The 18848-nt window shown below is 39.1% G+C and overlaps 1 pseudogene; it reads right to left on the minus strand.

Moving 5' to 3' along the window:
* Nucleotides 1-245: 245 nt before the first annotated feature.
* LOC118012658 overlaps nucleotides 246-18848 on the minus strand; it is a 68360-nt pseudogene continuing 49757 nt past the window's right edge.

An 18848-nucleotide genomic window follows, 5' to 3' on the forward strand; every position in this document is an offset into this window, starting at 1 on the left:
CAAATAAATAAAATCTTTAAAAAAATTCATAATAAATCTTTTAGGTTATGTTTAAAAGCAATCACAAAACCCATAATTAAGGTAACAGGCATAGGTTTAGTGTTGGCTTATGCTTGCCATTATGGTAAAGAGTTCAAGTCACTGATTGGTCTTTGGTTATATCCATATTTTTTTATAGGAAATAGGATTTATTGGTGGACGTGAATAAGGAAGGGGCAGTGCCAAGGTTCTCATGAGTGCAGTGCCTACAATTTTTCCAGAAGGCCATGATTAAGGATGTATTTGATCCCACAGTCATCTGGGATGAGCCACTTTTCGACCACCATGTCTTCAAATTCATCTACATTAAACTTAATAAAGCCCCACTTCTCAGTGATGTGATTTTCTGGAGGCCAGGGAACTTAAACTTGGCCCTATACAGGGCCTCAACCACATATTTCTTGTTCTGTGGCTTGGTATGGATGGACATAATGACTTAGTCAATACAGACCCTGGCCACTGTGCCCTAGGGCTTTCTGAAGGCATCCCACAAACCTGTCTATAGCCCATTGATTCCAGCACAAGACAACATCTTGTTGATATGGATGATGTGGAAGGGGTGGAGCCGTACTTGGATGTGAAAGCCATATTTGCCACAGCTTTTCACCATGTACTTTTTGGCACAGACAGAGGAAGCCTCCAGGGCTTCAAAAGGGAGTTGTTCATATTCATCTGACACCGTGTGGCAAATAGTGTGGGAACTCATCTGCTTTTGCCTTCTTCCATCCCAGGTCAAAGATGTGGATCTTGGCATCAGGCACTTCTCTGCAGAAGGGAGACTTTGGATATGGCTTGTTCTTTTTTTTTTTTTTTTTTTTTTTTAAAGATTTTATTTATTTATTTGAGAGAGAGAGAATGAGAGACAGAGCACGAGAGGGAAGAGGGTCAGAGGTTAGAAGCAGACCCCCTGCTGAGCAGGGAGCCCGATGCGGGACTCGATCCCAGGACTCCAGGATCATGACCTGAGCTGAAGGCAGTCGCTCAACCAACTGAGCCACCCAGGCGCCCTGGATATGGCTTGTTCTTATAATATCAATAACACGGGCAGGGCAGTGACCCATAGCAACACCATAATCTTCTGTGGGGTCCTGAAGGGAGAGAAGAGGTTGTATCCACATTTTTTTGTAATGTCTTTGTTTGGGAATGAATTCTTTTCCTCAAAACCACCAGTTATTTGGGCTATAATTTTATTTTTTTTTTAAACCCCAAGTTTTAAATATTAAGGCAGAAGTTGTTCTTTGGGTATAAATATGAAGAAGCTTCAGTTTACATACTACAGATATATTATAGCACAAGCAAATACTCAGCTAACATTGAAAAGTAGGATGCTGATTTTTCTCTTCCTCTTCCATCCCTTTTCCTTGAAGATAGTGGCATGGTCAGGGGCCAAATATGTGACAGGATCAAGGAGGCAGCAATGTAGTTGGGATATTGATTACATATAAGTAGTTGAGCACATAAATACATATATTGATCATAATAGGATTCAGGTTCTCAATGAAATACAAGGCAATGTTAGTGCTAAGGTGGGAAGAGCTCCTATTTTGGAGAATAGGAAAGCAAGCATACTGGGAGGTACAAATGTCACATGGTTTCAGTGGCCATTTGAGGTTTGTATTGGTTTCTTGTTGCTACTGTAACAAATTACCAATTACTTGGTGGCTTAAGACAACACAAACTTATTATCTTAAATGCTAGAGGTCAGAACCCTGAAATGGGTTTCACTGGGCTAAAATCAAGGTGTCAGCAAGGCCACACTCCTTCTGGAGGCTCTAGGAGAAAATATTTCCTCGAATTTTCCACCTTCTAGAGGCTGCCTGCATTCTTTGATCATGATCCCCTCCCCCTCCCCTTCAAAGCCAGCAGTGTAGCATCAGATCTCTCTGTCTCTGACCTCTGTTTCCATTGCCACACCTCTTACTCTGCCTCTGCCTTGGTCATCACATCAACTTCTGTGAATCTGGTTTGACACATGGGCATCTTTGGTGGGGAGGATTACTCTTTCTATCACATGCTATGACTGAAATGAGAATAGTAAAAAAAAAAAAAAAAAAAAAGTTGTACTTTTCTATGGCTTCTGCAGGGGGAAAGGCATGCAGAAAGCAGAGGACTTGATTTTACCAGGACTGTAACTCTGCCAACCCTGGAGGGAGAAAGGGAAAGAAAGTAATTCTCATGATGGATCTTAGAATCTACAGTTGGATAGGAAAGGAAGAGAAGACCAGGTGGAGGCAGAAGGGAGGACTGTTAATGAAATAAGGCCAATGGGCTAAAGATTTCATAGGATCAAAGAACTGCTGAATGGGAGGCCTACAACAGACTAGTGGATGCAAGGAGTCAAGATTTCAGCAGTGTGTGGTGTGAAGGTGTGACCATGGGAAAGGACAGCTGAGGTGGGACAAAAGAACATTTACTGGATGCAAGGGCATCATTTCCAATTACTCTAGGAGAGCTGTAAAAAGGGAACTCATTGAATCGAGGAGGTGAGGGTGATGTCTGTCAACAAATGCAGCCTATGGGACCAGGGTGAAAAAAAATTTTTTTTTCCTAACAGGCTTACTTTTCCAATCCTATAGATTTGGCTTATTAGCAAAGCCAAAAGCAAATTGGGTATTATTAGATAATTAAAATCATTCTATACTAAACCTTTTCATGGACTATTAGAAATCTGGGTTAGTGTAATGAGCTAAATTGTGTCACCCAAAATTTATGTGCTGGAGCCCTAACCTCTACTACCTCTAAATGTGACTATATTTGGAAACTGGGCCTTTAAAGAGATGATTAAGTTAGAGTGAGGCAGATAGACTGGGCTCTAATTCCATCTAACTGGTGTCCTTATAAGAGGAGGAAATTTGGACACCCAAAAAGAGAAAGATCAGGAATGCACTTGCACAGAGAAAAGACCATGTGAGGACACAGTGAGTAGGCAAGCATCCATCTGCAAGTTGAGGAGAGAGGCCTCAGGAAACTGAACATGAAACCTCAATCATGGACTGCACGGGTTCCACAGCTGTAAGAAACTTCTTGTTGCTAAGCCATTTAGTCTGTGGTACTTTGTTATGGCAGCCCCAGCAAACTAATGTACCTAGTTTGTTTTAGAGAGTATGATTTAGAAATTGTTCCTAATTTTAACACTACTTTAGAAAGTTTTTTTTATCTGGAAAGTTCTTTTTTAGGATCTCAAGATTCATTCTATCTTCCTTCATCATGGATTCTCTGAATCTTAATGAAGAGGGCACTGAGAAGTATTCATGTGAGTGGAGGAGAGGTAAGTGGTGACCCATTCCCCATTGGTCACCAGACTTTGCTTCAATATGCATGGATGCAGGCTTGGTACATGGAGACTATTGTTGTGAAATGCTCATCAGCAAGAACACACACCAAGTCTTTTCCACAGTCTATGTCTGGAAAAGTTTGAGTGCAAGCTGGCAGTAATTTAAGAACAACCTAGGAGTCCAAGTTCTTTTCTGCCTTCCTCTACCACATGTCTTCCTTGTGGCAACTGATTTTCCATTGGCAGGGAGACAAAGGTTTTGTCATATTTGAGTTAAGGTGTTCCTGCTAAAACATCCAGGAAAACAGAAAGAGAAGAGGAGGTTGTACAGGCCTAAGCAGCCAAAAGTGAAACATGTAAATTAAATGTTCTATAAAAGATGGCTTGACAAGATGACCCACATTGTACTACAAAGATATTAAAGAGGCAATTTTATCTATTTGGAAATATTACAATGGGAATATGTCGTGTCATTGTGTAGTTCAACTTTTGCTTCTTAGCTACCATGACATTAATTTGTAGATAACCCTTCTGCTTGCTCTGATCTTGAAATATTTATAGAAACTACCAAGCTTTTGGCCACCAAGCAACTTGTGAATTTCCCGTAGGAAAAAAAAAAAAAGAGTGGAAATTGGTCAGTAAACACAAGTTGAATGAGAGTTTTAGTATTGTTTATTTCCCTTGTCACCAATCTGACTCATCATTGGTAGCAGAAATCTTTTGTAAGGATCTGCACCTGGTGCACTCAGCTGAAGCAGGCCACCTGCATGGTTCTCTGTGACAACCTTAAGTACAACATCTGCAGCGCCCATCAGATAGCACACTCCATCTTTATGGTGTCCCATGAGGCCTTCCCACTGTTCCATCAGCTAATGCACCAGGTGCAGGGTAAATGCTCTCATCCAGAACATGTCTGGATGCTCCATTTGATGCCCAAGAGGCTGTGTATAAATAGTAGTCCTGCCACAAATGCCTCCCATTACCGAAAATACATGGCAAGAGAAGTGCATGTTTGAATGCTTACAGCACAAAGAGGTGTGTACACTTTTTAAAAAGATTTAATTATTTATGACAGAGTGAGCAAGCAGGGGGAGGGGCAGAGGGAGAGAGAGAATCCCGAAGCAGACTCTGCTAAACATGGAGCCCTGTTCCAGGGCTCAATCCCAGGATCCTGAGATCATGACCTGAGCTAAAATCAAGAGTCAGCCTCTTAACTGACTGTGCCACCCAGGCACCCCGTGTTCATGTATTTTTAAACAAATAATAGAGATAAAGGCATAATTATTGCTCTTGCCTCCTTCACATTAGTCTCCTGTACTACGAGAAAACAACCAGTCTTAAGATGTTACATAAAATCATAGAACCCAAGCCCTTCATTTTACAAATGAGGCCCAAAGACTGTTCAATGTCTCATGGAAGGTCACGATGATTTTTCAGTATTTGATCAAACACACCTACTAGAAGTTTACAGGCTCTATGTCCCACAAATTCTGATTCAGTGAGCCTGTGTAAATCCACATTTTAAGTGTAAAATCTACATTTTAACAAGCACCCTTGGTAATTCTGTGCAGGTGAGACATACTGGGATGATTAAGGCCAAGTCTCAGTCAGTGGTCTCTACCATGGCAGCAAGCTACCTGTAGCTCCAGTAGCCCGAAGATCTCTTGTTACATACAGCTTCACAATAACATTCTTGTTTAAATCATAAATCTTTGGAACTTATGTTGGACCATATCCGCTATAGCATGGCTCACAGTCAACTAGAAAGTTGGTAATTATTTATTCAGAAAGCAGTAAAGAGATATTAATAATAAATATTTTATTTATAAAAGTATGAAACCATAGAGATAAAATAGTAAAATAGGTAGCACTTGGAACACTGGACTAACTACATCAAAGCAAATACCTTTTACACAGACAAAGTTGGAGTTGAAAAATGTTTCCCCTTCTGCCTCCAAAGTCCCAGATTTAACCAGTGTCAGTTAATCAGTATAGGAAGGGACAACAAGTCAGGGAGAGGCTACTGGTGTGGGACAATGGAAGGACACCCCCAGGAGTCGGGAGATGTGGCTATCAACATCAGCTGTCCTACTAGGTAAATCAGGGTTTGAGTTATTCTTTTGTTGATCATCCAGACCAGGATTTGGCAAACATTTTCTATAAAAGGTCAGACAGTAAGTATTTTAGGCTTTGCAGACCATGATCTCTGTCACAGCTATTCAACACTACTGTAGTAGTGAGAAAGCAGCCACAGACAATAAGTAAATAAATGACACAGCTATGTTTCAATAAAACTATTTACAAAAACAGGAGCAGTGAAATTGAGCCCCTAGGCTGTGGTTTGTTAACCTGAGGCAGGTTAACAACAGGATAGATAAAATGTTAACATACATCAAATTTAAAGGCATATCATAACATAATGTAGCCATTACACTGTAAAGAACACCACACACACACACATACACACACACACACAGAGGAAATATACTTCTGGTATTCTACAACTATCACCCAAGTCAGCAAAAGTCTCTCATCTCTTTGATGAACCAATGAAGTTCTAATATACATCAAAGCTATTTCACTTTCATCTTATTTATCAACATAAATAAAAATATCAACAGACACTTATGCTGGAATCACACTTCTTAAAAATAGATATATCTATTTTGAATCAATGTGTCTCCAGTTTTTTGGTCAGATATAAAAATAATGTTTAAAACTGGTTGATATATAATCACTTATATTTTTCTTCTTCTTCATTTTCTTCTTTTTTTAAACATTAGAACTCATAACACCTCTAGTACTTATTTTGCTAATTTGCTGTACAAATTAGGATGCTTTGAGCAAGAAATAATGGAAAACTTCATTCAACCTGTCTTCAAATGTAGAAAGTCTCTTGGCTTGCATGACTAGAAGTCTAGAAGATGAGGTTTCAGAGTTGACATTATCTGTGGCTCTGGCTCCCTGTTCTCCCTCCACCGTATGTGGCTTCCTACTGAGGCTAGGTATGAAATGACTACAGTATTTCTGGGCCACGCAACAACCAGAAGAAGACAGAAAAGTCCCAGATTAGGGAGGATGCATTTTTCCCATAATCTACATCAAACCTCTCCTTGATGCTTATTGGCACAGACTGAGTCCTATGACAATTTCTAAACCAATCCCTGGGGAAGGGAGGTAAGCTTAACCAATGACCCTCCCTGGAGAGTGGGTGGGATCAGCTTCCCCTGAGACATGTGGACTGAGTCAGGCATGGTTGGACCTGAACAAAGAGGGGAGGGAGGAGATAAATAATGAAAAGATCTCTGAAGATAACCACTACCACTTATTTTCCATTTAGTGTTTCCTTCAGCTTTATTTTCTCTGCAGCTTGCATATCAACTGAGAAGTCATTTGAAACCTTTAGTGAAGAGTTGCTCAAAAAATTTACAACTTGAATAATTGAAAATAGTTTCAGATGTTTAACTGTTAAGGTATTAATCACAGCAAGCAAAAAACTTGAAACAAATTAAATTTTTAACCATGTTGAAGAAATTATGGCATTGAAACATAAATACAATTGACAAGTCATAAAATATTGAATAGAGTAAAAAGCATGTTGTAAAATAGTATTTTAGTGTCAAACAATAAAACAAAGACTACCAGAGATTTAAAAGAAAAAAAAAAAGCCAAGTTGTGTCTGTAATCTTACACATGAGGGATCCTAAGGTAATAAAGAAATCACTGAGCAGGGTGCTGATGGGGGAAAGTGAGGTGTTTTAAGTGTTAAAAAAAAAAAATAGTTGTTCACAGTAGATAAACTAATTAAGTATAGAAAATTAGTCCTCTAAAAAAAAGAAAATTAGCCCTCTGGATATGATGGAACAACTTCACTGTCTATAAACAGGTGGCAACAAGCACCACAGCTCACTGATCAGTGTCTTCAATTAGTTCCAGTAAGGGTCAAAATTCATAGCCTTTAATCAACTTCAAACAGAACCAGTTGTGATGAAATGCAGAATTCAATTTTGATACCTCCTAGATGAATGTCAAGTTTTCTTTTTATAACAGTATCAACCTGCATCCATCAGCATCCAGCCAGGTGCACAAGACCCACACCAGCATGTAAAATAGTGGAGATTTAAATCAGAGAACTGGATATGCAGGATATGAAAGAGTTGAGAAATCAGAGGAAGACAAGGTGACAGATTAGCAGGAGCGGGAAGCCACTACCCAGGCCCTAGGCTAGAAAGACAAAGAGAAAGGAGGTGACAGTACAGCCCAAAGGCCAAGGTCAGCTGATAGAAACTAGGACATTAACAGCCCTGTTACACAGAAATTGAAAGAGCTGTTGGTGAAGGCAGAGAGAAGGGAATAAAACACCCTGGCTTCTCCCTTTTTCCTGCCTCCAAACACATGAAGGCTTCTCATTTGCTAAACCTCAATGAAAGCCAGATGATGTGGTAACAGGGGAAAACAGGAAGTGCTGTCTGCAGTGTTTATCCCATCCTTTATATAAAGAAAGAAGAAGGAATGTATCTGATTGCAAATAGTCAAGACCTGGTACAGAGAACCTGTCAATAAATGTGTGTACAAATAGACCTTTACAAAGATGCTTCTAGAAGGCCATTTACATGGAAGAATGTTAATCATTCTTTTTCTGGATTATAATAGTTTCATTTTTTCAATTTAATTGTATTTTCTGATTTTCTCTCAATACGTATTACTAAAGTTATTTTTTTAAAGATTATGAGTTATTTTTAAGAATTATGTATTAAAAATGGAAGTAATTATTGTGAACATTTAGCCAAGAAATCATTGCTGCTTTAATAAAATCTTAAACATTGTTATTCATGCCCATGTTATCTGGAGGGCATGTACGTGTAATCCATCATAAGAAATAAAGTCAGAGTCTTCAGAGTGGAATATTTGTAAGTACAAACAAGTCTTTTTCATATTATTAGCTGCCTCTCATGATAAAACATAAACATAGTATTGTATTAACAACTGACTTCTTACTCTTTGCCAGGCTCCCATCTCCTCCAGGGGTAAGGAGTGGAAGTAACGAAGTGGTTAAAGGGAAGAAAATCTCATTCTGCCACATTTGTAATGGTTCAAATATTTTCCCTATCTGTGAGAGTATAGTTGCAGGATTATCACAGGTTGGCAGTAAACAAGTGACAGAAAGATGCTGGTGGACCAAGAGATACCTCACTGCACAGACAAATAGAGATGGGGAGTTACACAGCAGCATGTCCAAACTTCCAAATGCCCATGAATAACCCCATGATACTGGAGGCAGGAGGGAAGACAGGATGGAATCCAGGGAGTTCTCTGAGGGAGCTCTCACCACCCTCACAGAGTTTCCATAATTGCATGGTCCTGCCTACCACCTGCAGATGCTGGCCAACTGTTTGCCTGCCCAGAAGATATAAATAACTGCTAAAAACCCAACACATTCCCAAATGTCTCTCGAGAGGCTAAGAAACTAGATGAACTTAAAGTAAATTTTCCTGGCATACCACCCCCTGGTACAATGTACATCAATCTTTGGTGCCATTAAAATTATCTGAGGAGTGTTTTTAATACCAATACCAGGGCCTCATGCCTAGAAATTGTGAGTGAATGAGTCTCATGTGGACCTGGAGCATCCATCATTCTACATACTTGTTAATTACAGCCAGGGTTGAAGATCACAATCCAGAGAGAGCCAGGCCCAGATCTACCAGGAGTTATTTCTGAAAGTGCTTCTTAATATATATAGATATATATGGAAGGCTTCTGGGAAGATGACAGAGTAGGAGGATCCTAAGCTCACCTCATGCCACAGATACAACTAGATAACACCCACATCAGTGTAAAGAATCCAGAAAACAACCCAAAGACTGGCAGAACAGACTCCCCACAGCTAAATGTAGAAAAGGGGCCACATTGAAGAGGGTAGGAAGAGCAGAGATGTAGTTGGGAGATAAATGGACCTGTGGGACTGTCTGTAGGAAGGAGGGATGCCACAAGCATGGAGAGGGGAGACAAATCCCCATAACATTTGGCTTTGAAAACCAGAGGAGGTAAATTTCACAAGTTCTTATAATCAGTGGACTTTAATACCTGGAACTTTAAAAACCAGCAGGCTCAGCTCTGGGAGAGCAGGGAGGGTGAGAGGAAACTGAGTCTCTGCCCTTAAAGAGACAGCAGAACCAACAACCCCATGGAGATACAGCCTAGGAGCAGCACTTTGAAAAATGCCTGGGGTATACAGGAGGGAAATTTGTTCATTAATCTCAGAGTGTGTGCTAGAGGGGCAGGGATCTTTGGGAGTCTTCTCCAGGAAGAAAGGAGCTGGCGGGTGCCATTTCTCTCCACCCCCCATCAGCCTAGACACATAGACACTGTGGGAATGAGCCAAACAACACCATTGACCTAACTCGTTAACCCCATTCACCCTGCCCTGTCTGGCATGCCTTGGTCCCTGTGTCTCCTGTAGACCTGCCCCTCCAATAGGCCGTTGGCTGGAGCTGATCCAAAATGGTGCTGTAAGTCTGGCAGGGTGCAAGCAGCCCTGAAAGAGGCCAGCACCACTCCAAAGTAACTCCTACCCTGGGGAGAGGGGAAGATAACCATACATACACCAGTCTGGCTAAGGCCCCACCAGGGTGCTGCAGGCAGAGATCTGGTCTGATTGCAGACTGCACCCACCAACAAAAGCTTCTCCGGGGCACAACACAGGAAAAGCACCCTGTAGTTTAGTGCTACTACATCTTAGGCAAATGCCTGGGCTATCTCAACTCAAACCCAAGACTAGCCCACTGACAACACGGGGACCAAATGCTGCCCACAACAGGCAAAAAAAAGCCATTGCAGACAACAGGACTGAAGGCAAAAGCAGCTCAGCCACAATAGTAGGGTACATGCAACACACACCAGAGATATCCCTGAAGCACCAGATTCTAGTGAACAGGGGACACTATGCTGCAGAAGACATAGCTGAGTTTCCTAACATATAAAAACAGACAGAGTTAGACAAAATGAGGAGACAGAGGAATATGTCCCAAATAAAAGAACAAGATAAAAATCACAGCAAAAGATCTAAATAAATGGAGATAAGTAATATGCCTGGTAAATAATTTAAAGTAAAGGTCATAAAGATACTTACCGGACTTGAGAAAAGAGTGGAGGACCTCAGTGAGACCCTTAACAAAGAGATAGAAAACATAAAAGAACCAATCAGAGATGAAGAACTCAATAACTGAAATAAAAAATACACTAGATGGGCTGGAGGAGGAAGAAAGATGGCAGAGTAGGAGGACCCTAAGCTCACCTCATCCCATAGATAACACTCATATTGGCATAAATAACCCAGAAAAGACTGGCAGAACAAACTCCACAACTAAAGGTAGAGAAGAGGCCACACTGAAGAAAGTAAGAAGGGTGAAGATGTGGTTTGGGAGCAAAAAAGACCATGGCCATTCAGAGTGGGAAGGGAGCCAATTGTGCAGAGAAGGGTGAAAAGCAGACTATCACACTGGGGAGACTGCATGGGGAAGATGAATCCCCATAACATCTGGCTTTGAAAGCAAGAGAGGCCAAATCTCATGAGTTCTTACAACCAATGGGACTTAAATTTTAAAAATCTGGTGGGCTCTGCTCTGGGAGAGCAGAGATGGCATTAAGAAGTGGAGTCCTCACCCTTAAAGAGACAGCATGCGGGCTCCCTGCTCGGCAGGGAGCCTGCTTCTCCCTCTGACCCTCCTCCCTCTCATGCTCTCTGTCTCTCATTCTCTCTGTCTCAAATAAATAAATTTTAAAAAAAATCTTTAAAAAAAAAAAAGAGACAGCATGAAAAAAATCCAGCAGAGATACAGCATGGAAGCAACAGTTTGAAAAATGTCTAGGGCAGATGGGAGGGAGAGTTACTTACTCATCTAAGAGCATGGCCCAGAGAGGCAGGGATCACGGGGAGACCCCTCCAGGAACAAAGGAGTTGATGGGTCCCATTTTCCTTCCCTGACACCTTCAGGAACCAATGCAATGCCAATATACACTACCTAACTTGCTCACACCAAGGTCTGGCCCAGCACTTCAGTGGATCCACCCTTCCCAGTCATGCCTGCCTCAGTTCTGGTGCTACAAGCCCCCTCCCCTAGAACCCACCAACATCTCATCTCCTGACCCATGTGTTTTATAGGACCTCCACTCTGGCAACAACAATCATTTCCCAAGCAGACCAGTGCACATCTTGTTAAAATGCACTCCACCTGGCTGGGGACCAAACACTGCCCACAACAGGCAAAGAGAACCACTGCAGACAACTGAACTGAAGAAAAAAGTGGCAAGGACTCAGCAACAGGGCACAGGCAACACACATAGGAGACAATCCCTGAAGCACCAGGTCCTGGGGAACAGGAGACACTGCACTGCAGGACACTATAGCCATTACCTTCAAGAGCAGGCAAGATAGCTGACTTTCCTCCCACAGAGAAATAGAGAAATAAACAAAATGAAGAGACAGAGGAATACCCCAAATGAAAGAACAGAATGAAACTGCAGCAAGAGACCTAAGTGAAACAGACATAAGTAATATTCCAAATAGAGAATTTAAAGTAATGATCATAAGATACTCACTGGACTTGAGAAAAGAGTGGAGGACATCAGTGAGACCATTACAAAGATATAAAAAAGAACCAATCAGAAGACTAATGAAATTAAACAAAATTAATGAAATTAAAAATACACTTGATGGAATAAATGGCAGGCTAGAGGAAGTGGAGGAATGAATTAATGACCTGGAAGACAGAATATGGAAAGTAATCAAGCTGAGCAAATGAGAGATAAAGGAATTACACAAAATGAGAATAGACTTACAGAACTCAGAGACTCCATCAAGCATAATAGCATTGGCATTATAGGGACCCCAGAAGAAGAAGAGAGGGAAAGGGGGACCAAAAATTTATTTGAATAAATAATACCTGAAAACTTCTTTAATCTGGGGAAGGAAACGTATATCCAGATCCAGGAGGCACAGAGCTCCCCCAACAAAATCAACTTAAGGAAGACCATGCCAAGACACACAATAATTAAAATAGCAAAAAGTAGTGATAAAACAAATTTGTTTTAAGGAAGCAGGAGAAGACAGTTACATGCAAGGAAAACTCTGTAAGGTTATCAGTGGATTTTTCAGCAGAAGTTTTGCAGGCCAGAAGAAAGTGGCATGATATATACAAAATGCTATATGGGAAAAATCTGCAGCCAATAATATTCTATCCAACAAGGATATCATTCAAAATAGAAGAGATACAGAGTTTCTCAGACAAAAACTAAAGGACTTCATGACCACTAAACTAGCCCTACAAGAAATATTAAAAGGGATTCTTTAAGTGGAAAGGAAAGACCCTAAGTAAGAGTATAAAGAGTTGGAAGTAGTCAAAGTAAGTATATCTATAAAAATCAATCAAGGAATTCACAAAATAAAAGGATGTGAAATATGCTACCATATCCTAAAATGGGGAAGGGGGAGGAGTAAACTTAATATTGACTGCTATATACAGAATATGTTATCTATAAGTCAAATGGTAACCACAAATCAAAAACCAGTAATAGATATGCGAAGAATAAAGAGAAAGAACTATATCACTAAAGAAAGCCAACAAACAATGAAAGAGAGAAAGAAAAAAAAAGGATCAGAGAAAAACTACAAAGCAACCATAAAACAAGTAACAAAATGGCAATAAACACATATCTATCAATAATTACTAAATGGAATAAGTGCTCCAATCAAAAGACATGGAGTGACGGAATGGATAAAAAAGCAAAACCTATCTATATGCTGTCTAAAAGAGACTCATTTGAGACCTCTTTAGACACATGCAGATTGAAAGCGAAGGGACAGAAAAGCATTTATCAGGCAAATGGAAGTGAAAGAAACCTGGGGTAGCAATACTTATACTGGACAAAATAGACTTTAAAACAAAGGCTATAGGGGCATCTGGGTGACTCAGTCAGTTAAGTGTCTGACTCTTGATTTCAGCTCAGGTCTTGATCTCATGGTTGTGAATTCAAGCCTCTTGTTGGGCTCCACACTGGGCCTGGAGCCTACTTAAAACAACAACAACAACAAAAACAGACTGTAACAAGAGACAAAGAAGAACACTGTATAATCATAAAGGGAACAATCCAACAACAAGATATAACAATTGTAAATATTTATGCACCCAAAATGGGAGAACCCAAATAAATAAAGCAGGTAATAACAAACATAAAGGAATCAATCGATAGTAATACAATAATAGTAGGGGACTTTAACACCCCACTTACATCAATGGACAGATCATCCAAACGGAATCATCAAGGAAACAGGGGCTTTGAATGACACACTGGACCAGATGGATTTAACAGATATATTCAGAATATTCCATCCTAAAACAGCAGAATACACATTCTTTTAAGTGCCCATGGACTATTTGCCAGAATAGATCACATATTAGACCATTAAACAAGTTTCAACAAATTCAAAAAGACTGAAGTAATGCCATGCATCTTTTCTGAACACACACACTGAAACTAGAAATTATCCACAAGAAAAATCTGGAATGAGTACAAATACATGGAGGTTAAATAATATGTTACTAAACGATCAATGGGTCTAGCAAGAAATCAAAGAGGAAATCAAAAAATACATGGAAAAAATGAAAATGAAAACATTAAGTTCCACAGTCCTTGGGATGCAGCAAAAGTAGTTCTCAGAGGGAAGTTTATAGCAATACAGGCTTATCTAAGAAGCAAGAAAAATCTCAAACAACTTAACCCAAAGCTAGAAAAAGAAGAACAAACCAAACCCGAAACCAGTGAAGGAAGGAAATAATAAAGATTAGAGCAGAAACAAACAAAACAGAAACTAAAACAAACAAACAAAAACAATAGAACAGATCAATGAAACCAGGAGCTGGTTTTTGGAAAAGGTCAACAAAATTGATAAACATTTAGCCAGACTCATCCAAAAAGAGAGAGAGAGAGATAGGACTCAAATAAGCAAAATCAGAAATGAAAGAGGAGAAATAACAACTGATAACACAGAAATACAAAGAATTCTAAGAGAATATTATTAAAAATTGTATGCCAACAAACTGCACAACCTAGAATGGATAAATTCCTAGAAACATATAACCTCTCAAAACTGAATTAGAAAGAAATGGAAAATTTGACGAGACATCTTACCAGAAATGAGATTGAAGCAATAAGCAAAAAACTCCCAATTAACAAAAGTCCAGGACCAGATGGCTTCACAGGTGAATTCTATCAAACATTTAAAAAGAGTTAATACCTACTCTTTTCAAACTATTCCAAAAAAAAGAAGGGGAAGGAAATCTTCCAAATTCATTCTATCAGGCCAGCATTGCCCTGATATCAAAACCAGGTAAAGACTAAAGTACAAAAAGAAAAGTACAGAACAACATCTCCCATGAACTAGATACAAAAATCCTCAGCAAAAATATTAGCAAACTGAATCCAACAATACCTTCAAAATAATCATTTCTCTATAATCAAGTGAGATTTATTCCTGGGATGCAAGGGTGGTTCAATATATGCAAATCAATCACCATGATACATCACATCAATAAGAGAAAGGATAAAAACCATATGATCATTTCAGTGAACACAGAAAAAATATTTGACAAAGTACAACATCCACTCATGATAAAAAAAAAAATAAAATAAAAACCCTCAACAAAGTAGATTTGGAGAAAACACACCTCAACATAATTAAGGCCATATCTGAAAAACCCATAGCTACCATCATACTCAATGGTGAAAAACAGAGCTTTTCCCCTAAAATCAGGAACAAGACAAGGATGTCCACTTTCACCACTTTTATTCAACATAGTACTGGACATCCTAGCCATAGCAATCAGACAAGCAAAAGAAATAAAAGGCATCCAAATTGATAAGGAAAAAATAAAACTTTCACTATTTGCAAATGATATACTACATCCAGAAAACCCGAAAGACTCCATCAAAAAAATTACTGGAACTGATAGAATTCAGTAATGTCACAGGATACAAAGTCAATATACAGAAATCTGTTGCATTTCTATAAACTAATAATGAAGTACCAGAAAGAGAAATGGGGACACCTGGGTGGCTTAGTCACTTAGTTAAGTGCCCAAGTCTTGGTTTCGGCTCCTGTCATGATATAAGGGTCATGCTCAGGGGGACGTCTGCTTGTCTCCTTCTCTCTCTGCCCCTCCCCCCCCTCAAATAAATAAATCTTTTTTTTTAAAAAAAGAAGAGTAATTAAGAAAACAATCCTATTTATAATTGCACCAAAAAGAATTAAATACCTAAGAATAAACTTAACCAAGGAGGTAAAAGACCTGTGCTCTAAAAACTGTAAAACACTGATGAAGGAATAATTAAAGATGACATGAACAAATAGATATTCCATGTTCATGGATTGGAAGAACAAATATTGATAAAATGTCCATATTGCCCAAAGCAATCTATAGATTTAATGCAATCTGTCAAAATACCACCAGCATTTGTTACAGAACTAAAACACACAATCCTAAAATTTGTATGAAAGCACAAAAGACCCAGAATAGCCAAGCCAATCTTGAAAAAGGACAAAACTGGAGCTATCACAATCCTAGACTTCAAGATACATTATAAAGCTATAGTTATCAGAACAGCATGGCAGTGGCACAAAAACAGACAGATCAATAGAACAGATTAGACAGCTCAGAAAGAAACTCACAATTATATGCCCAATTAATCTTCAACAAAGGAAGCAATAACATACAATGAGAAAAAGTCTCTTCAACAAATGGTATTGGGAAAACTGGACAACTACATGCAAAAGAATGAAACTGTACCACTTTCTTACATCATACACAAAAATAAGCTCAAAATGGATGAAAGACCTAAATGTGAGACCTGAAACCATAAAAGTCTTAGAAGAGAGCAGAGGCAATAATTTCTCTGATATTGGCCATAACAACATTTTTCTAGATAGGTCTCCTGAGGCAAGAGAAACAAAAATAAAAATAAACTGGTGCAAAAAATAAACTAGTAGGACTATATCAAAATAAGAAGCTTCTGCACAGCAAAGGAAACAATCAACAAAACTAAAAGGCAACCTACTAAATGGGAGAAGATATTTGCACATGACATATCTGATAAAGGGTTAGTATCCAAAATATATAAAGAACTTAAACAACTCAACACCAAAAACCCCCAAATCTAATCCAATTTAAAAATGGGCAGAAGACATGAACAGAAATTTCTTCAAAGAAGACATACAGATGACCAACAGATACATGAAAAGATGCTCAACATCACTCATCATCAGAGAAATGCAAATCAAAACTACAGTGAGATACTACCTCACATTTGTCAGAATAGCTAAAATCAAAAACACAGGAATCAACAAGTGTTGGCAAGGATATGGAGAAAAGGAATCATGCACTGTTGGTAGGAATGCAAAGTATAGCCACTGTGGAAAACAGTATGAAGATGCCTCAAAAAATTAAAAATAGAATTATCTCATGATCCAGTAATTCCACTACTGGGTATTTACCCAAAGAAAATGAAAACACTAATTTGAAAAGATATATGCACCCCTATATTTACAATATAGACACCATTATTTGCAATAGCCAAGATATGGAAGCAACCCAAGCGTCCATGGATGGTTAAAAAAGTGGTATGTATAGACAATGGAATATTACTCAGATGTATTAAAGAATGAAATCTTGCTGTTTGCAGCAACAATGATGCATCCAGAGGGTATTACGCTAAGTGAAGTAAGTCACACAAAGACAAATACCATATGATTTCACTCATGTGGAATTTAAGAAAGAAAGAGACCAAAAAAAACCCAGACTTTTAACTATAATTAAAATTCTCTATAGAGAACTGATGGTTACCAGAGAGGAGGTGGGGGGGGGGGATGGGTGAAATATGTGAAGGGGATTAAGAGTACATGTTTCTTGATGAGCACTGAGTAATGTATAGAATTATTGAATCACTATACTGTACACCTGAAACTAATATAACATTGTATGTTAACTATACTGGAATTAAAATTTAAACACACACACAGAGAGATACACACAAATCCCAAGTGGGAATGATATCACAGGTTCTCTGCCTCTCTTCAAAGCACAGACTAATGGGAATTTTCTAGCTGTTAACTTTAGACACCTTAAAAAAGCCATTTTGTTTAACAATAATTCCCACTCAAAAGGGGGACTGAAGGAAGCCAGATCTACTTGGCCTGCTGCTGGGCAACAGTGAAAGACTTTTTGTCCCATACAAGAACAGGGTGGGGTTCAAGAAGAGTAAACCATTTACCCACTTCGTCACAGGGGTTTTGCCTTATTATAGTTTTGTTAATTTTTAGTTCCCATATAAGACATGTCCATATTAAAATTTAGGCACACACAGACAACATAGATAAATCTTCTGGTCTTAGCCCAAGTCCTGCTTTACACAATGGCCCTTAGCTACATTACTTTCCTCATTTTAGTGATGGACAAACTGAGAAAGGTGGTCACTTTGGTGTTCAGCTTAGAGGTCTATTCTCTCAAAAAAGAGTCCCAGGTTCCACCATAAGTAATTTAAAACTCTACTTCCTCTTTTTTTTTTTTTTAAGATTTTATTTATTTGACAGAGAGACAGCAAGAGAGGGAACACAAGCAGGGGGAGTGGGAGAGGGAGAAGGAGGCTTTCCGCTGAGCAGGGAGCCTGATGTGGGGCTTGATCCCAGGACCCTGGGATCATGACCTGAGCTGAAGACAGACGTTCAACAACTGAGCCACCCAGGCACCCCTCTACTTCCTCTTTCAAACACACTTCACACCATTACAATATCCTGGGGTTACTCATTAGATGCAAGTCCCCTGAGAGCCAAAGCTACACTCTTGTTCATCTTTGTATCCTCAGTCCCAGATACTAGACCACATTTTAGGGGAGATAATGGCCTTCATTTTCCTCATGTGGCTGCCATTTTTTGCATGAATGGAGTCAGATATCCTAATCTCTGTTACAAAAACTCTGTTCACCAAAAAAGAAACACAATAGGAACATGCACTCATTCAAATCCATGCCACTGCTATATCATTCATGATAACACCTTCACAGGTGAGCTGGAAGTTTCGACTGGGTCTAATAATTAAAAAAAAAAAAAAATCCTAACAGATAACTAAGACTGATGTAGCCCAAATTATTGTGTCAGAAAGAATTACCAAGATTTTTATTCTAAAAAAAGAAAAGAAAAGAAAAGCAATGTGAAGGGAATTGTGTTGAGAAATGAGCAGAGGCATCAGGCAAATTGAAGGGGAGCCCGCTGGCTGGGACAAAGGAGAATTTTTAGATGATTACAGGCAGTTTTGGCTGGGATTTATGCACTTACTGGTTTGAAAGTGCTTGGAAGAAAATCAGCAGCCTGTTATTACTAAAAAAATAAAACTACAAGATGTGAGCCAACAGCACAAAGTACTAATTGTGAATACCTAGAAATGTGCCTAATTTTTCAGCTGAGAGTAGTGTGGAAGAAGATGTC

The sequence above is a fragment of the Mirounga leonina genome, unplaced genomic scaffold, assembly GCF_011800145.1.
Source record: "Mirounga leonina isolate KUSES-001 unplaced genomic scaffold, KU_Mleo_1.0 Mir_151, whole genome shotgun sequence".
NCBI lineage: Eukaryota > Metazoa > Chordata > Mammalia > Carnivora > Phocidae > Mirounga > Mirounga leonina.